Source organism: Cibotium barometz, chromosome 43 (assembly GCF_041138505.1).
Source record: "Cibotium barometz isolate CiBa-2024 chromosome 43, ASM4113850v1, whole genome shotgun sequence".
Classification (NCBI taxonomy): domain Eukaryota; kingdom Viridiplantae; phylum Streptophyta; class Polypodiopsida; order Cyatheales; family Cibotiaceae; genus Cibotium; species Cibotium barometz.
The window spans coordinates 43735854-43740918 of record NC_141088.1 but is presented as its reverse complement, the minus strand read 5'-3'; positions in this window follow the sequence as shown (position 1 = coordinate 43740918).

Below are 5065 nucleotides of genomic sequence, written 5' to 3'. Positions count from 1 at the left end.
CTGTCCAACTCCTTTAACGGGATAAGAGGAGTTATTGGCACAAGTGACAGTATTCCCTGTGGGAGCAGACTCAAGGAAAGTGAATAAACTGCGCTGCGAGGTGATATGCTTAGTGGCACCACTGTCAAAGTACCATACATCTGAATCTACTGCAGACATACATGTGTCATGCAAAGATGGGTCATAACTGCACTGCGCATTGAATGCCCATTCTGTATCTTGAACAACATTAGCAGATTCATTGTTAGAAGGAGAGGCATCTGCAACAGCCATACCAGCCTCTTTCTTCTTAGCCTCTTTCGCAGCCAGCTTAGGACACGCTTTGATGACATGATCATTTCCCTTACAGTACTTGCAAAATGTCTTCTGTTTGTCACCCTTCTTCTCATCTTTGTCTTCCTTCTTTGGTTGCGCAGCATTTGCAAATTTCTGCTTACTAGAAGAAAAGCCAGCTTTACCTTTCCCGCTTCTATGACTAGCAACGAAAGCTTGATCTGCGACACGCATAATATTCCTGTTTTGCCTTGACTGGTCTTCTTGCAGCAAAACAGAAACTAACTCCTCAAATGATAAGGCATTGGGATTGCCTTTCATCATCAAGCGAAGAGTGGAAGCAAAACCCTGATAAGAATCTGGTAGACCATTCAAAACAGTCTGCACAAGTGAACTGTCTGACAGGATTTCATCTGCAGAAATGAGCTGCTCTTTGAAATCCTTGATCTTTGTCAAAAAGCTATCCATAGAATCACCTTCGTTCATATGCTCACTCTCCAACTGTTTTCGGAGGTAAGCAACACGAGCCTCATTTCTTGCCTGATACAATGTGGCAAGTACATCCCAAGCATCCTTAGAAGTCCTGTAGGAGCGAATATGTGGGATAATGGTACGTTTGACAGACAGCGCAATCAAGGCATGAGCCTGCGCATCTCTACCATCCCAACGAATCTGCTCTGCTGAAAGTGGTGGTTCTCGAACAGCTGCTACAGCACTTGTGCCTGCACCATCATCTACAGTACCTGTTTCTGATGTGTTTGCAGCATTCCCAGCCACAATAGGACGTGCATCAATACCCTGCACAATGTTCCATAACCCCTTTGCTACCAATACATGTCGCATCATATATGCCCACAATGGATAGTTGGTGCCATCCAACTTATCCTCAGCAGCCAACATGCGGAATACATCATTGTTGTCAGCCATGGCCAATGACTGTACTACTAGATGTAAATGCTGTCTGTAAGAGGTAAACCTGTATAAAATCGACCTGTGCTATGTAGCACAGCCCAAAACAGACGAATGGGCACCTGTCCTGCAGATTTTAGTCTTGACAGAAAATCTGCACAGTAGGACGATTTTGCCTGCGCAGTACTTGGAATGCAAAAATTGGAGGGCGAAATGACTTCAGATCAAAATTCTGAAACGACCGAGCCTTATGGGCTCTCCCACGGCATATACTAACCTGCAGACGCTCGTGAAACCTCGTCGCAATCGGAGGAGATGAAGCGGTAGGTGCTGGTGATGCTGCCCGGGAGGAGGAAGCCTGCTCTGATACCAATTGTTGGAATTAGGGTTGCAGGAATGCACACACAACTTCAAGAAGATGAGGAAGCTTGAGCACAACACAGTAGTGTATTATGAGTGCCAAAAATGAAAGATAACAAGCCCTAGAAGATAATGGGCGTATATACAATGCACGGGGGAAAAAACCTCCTAGTGAGGGAAAAAGTGCCCCGGCGGTCCTAAGTGTGTTCACACACATCACTACTATAATATGGTAACAGATTCTTGGACGTTCCTCTATTTGCGCCAGCAACTATCACATCCAATGGGAAAAATGGGCAATACAACTCAATGGTGGCAATGACACCATTATTGTCCCATTATGGAGTCCCTTGAATAAGGGAAAGTAGAAATTGCATGCGACATGGAGCTGCCCATGCCAAGTAAAACAAAATAATCAATAGATTAGGCGTCCACCTTAGCCCAACAGATCAGACATAGAGCCACAACCCAAGCATGCCCGAACACCAATTGGCATTCAAAAGACATGGGTAAGAAAAGACTTACTAACAACATAGGGATAGTATCAAGGAAATACAGAAGTATGGGTACCAAAAATCAACACAAGATCCAATATGGCATTTACCTCCAAAGTTACATAGGAAAGCCATAAGCACAAGCAGAATCAAGACCCATATAGACCAAGTGTCAAGGCAGCATGAAAATGGGTCTGGAAGAAGAAAACCAATCAACTGAGTGAACAAAGGAGTATGATACCTCCAATGTCACTAACCAAAGAAGTCAAGCTGAGCCAAGTTGTGGACAAGGGTAATTTTTCAACAGGAAGGATGTTGATGGGGGCAGCTGGATCCCTTAGCGGTTAAAGAAGTCAGATTAGATCACAATGAGACCCAGCACTCAAGGAGCATTCGAAGTAAAATGAAAAGACAATGGTGATCCTTACACGCATTAGAAAGGTAGGATCATGGAGTTTTGTAGGCAGCCACATGGTGCAATCGAGGTCCTTGTGCATCATGTTTATATGCACATGGACATTATGCTACATCACCACAATGAAAGTACAAGATCTAAGATAAATAGTAAGATTCAATAAGTAGTCTTTGTTTTCTCTATTCAATAACTAATTATTTTGTGCTCTATACCTAAAGCATTAAAATTTTCTTGCAGCTTTATATCCATCGAATGTGTAAAATGTAGAGTGCATCGGTGGAAGAATCAATATCTTCCATATAGAGCTAGTAACATTGCTATATGATAACCCACCCAACCCACCCAACCATTTAGTAGCACAGGGAATCTTCTTTTATAATTCCATATATGTTTTGTCTAATGCAAACGATAATGTTGGTAGATTGGAGTCTATCCCACTACCACCATTGTCTAGCCAAGAATGGGTTTGTTCTTGCACAGACATCATTGCAGCATACACCAACAAGATAAGAGTTACATATATGGATGCAACAATGAAACCATCAATAGGTTCTAAGAACGTCCATTTAATTGGTTTATACCATTTACCACCTTTGCATAGATGTTTGCATCATGTGAGGGTGTTAAGAAAATAAAGTTAATATATCAAGTGAGGTCCCTTGATAATGATTGGATGAACCAATGTTTGGGGGAGGGATGGGATGTAAAGAGGACCTCTTTAGAAGATGCCATTGAAGGCAAAGTAACAATGCCAGATTTTACATTTAGGTGCAATCAAAGTTTTTTTGTATTTGTAGCAAATTCTATTAAGGTGCCATCCGTTACTTTTTAGCATTGATTGTTTTTATGACCATGTATTTCATTGGGAGGAAAACATTATGCATGCAATTTTGTTACAGAATATGGTGACTATAGAGAGGCGTCTGGAAAAGCTTAGATTAAGACATGCATGATGGAACTCACTCTTCCTCCAATCAATGTTGTAATCCAATTACAAGGTCGAGACTTGTTAGTGGTCCATCTAGAAAGCCATTGGCCATTGGCCTTTCTTAGACAAGAGATCCAATTGATGTGTAGTGATTCACCAAGGGATTAAGTTAGATGGTAAGAAAATCAAAAGCAGGAGTGAAGCATCCAAAACCTCCTCTGTTTGTATCAAACCACATATCCTAGAGGTTGTAGAATCACCTTGAGATTGTAACCTTTCCATCTACATTTTTTTTCAAGAGTTATCTTTGGTCTATATGTTGTTGTATAAATGTTACTTCTTTCTTATTTTTGTAGTTTTTTCTTTTTATTTGCTTTAATGGCAACCACACCTCTTGGGCATCCCGGCTCCTCTACCTTAAAAACATCTAGATTTCAACATTAAGCCATAATAGGCTATTATTTACATACATTGCTTTGAATTCTACATATAGGTACCGTGGAGAACGAAAGGAACATTTCATGTAAAGACATTACCATAAAGAAAGTTTTCTTAGAGATCATCATTACAACATGGAGATACGAAAATGCCTTGTTAACATTCGGCACATGACAAAAGTTTGTACATGTCGAGAGTAGTTAATACAAAGATCAATGTCTTCTTATATTGTCAATTTACACATTGCATCAAAGGTGAATGGGATGATGTAGAATATTATCATTGGGTAGGGAAAGCTTGCTCTTGCTGTGGGGGGGGGAGTGCTCTTCTTGTTAGGGAGAGTCAATAGCTAGCTCTCCCTGAGGGGATGGAGAATCTCCAAGGTGGATCCATTGCCTGTCAGTCACCTTTTGTGGATACTTTCGTGGCAACAGCATTGGTCTTGGCTGTTGTGGATGGAGAAAAAATGCATATGACACATCAGGCTCTCGTTGCCCAATATTATTAACTAGAGTTTGAATAGTTGTACATCCAAATCTGTATAATCTGATAATCGTAGAATCTACACATACAAAAAATTACATATGTGCTATTAATGAATGTACAAAGAAACTGAGCTATCATTAGAAGAATAAGTGCATGCTTACATTTTCTAAGGGCACTCCCAGCATTAAGTGCACAACATGGTGTTGTAGCAGACTCCCTAACCACAACTAAAGCCATCATGTTGTTGTGGGACTCTAAATCTAATGATCTTCGTTGCCTCTAAAATCTCTTCTTACTTAAGGGCGTCAATACTAGCTATTAACTTTCTAATAGATCTGCACACCATTTTTCAATTATCAATACTCTCTCTCTCTCTCTCTCTCTCCAATATAAAAACTGATCGTGTGGACTTACTGCCTCACAGTGCCATAAAATCTTGTAGTTGAATCGGCAAGATAACATCGCTTTGACTCAGTATCTATAACAATCAAACTCCAGTGTCCACTACAAAAGTCAATAAATAGTATAAGATGGTAAATCTAGTATCTATATCAGAATACCAAAAGTACAATTTAGGTCACATGACACTTATGCTGCTTGATGGTAGGCCATTACAAAGATCTGGGCTTGGTCTAAATCTACATGGCTAAACCATGGACATACATCCATGTAGGAAACCTCCTCTGAAACCAGAAGCAGGATATAGGAGAATCTAAAATATATACCTTGTGTTGAGCATCCCATGGCAAATTTGATAAAACC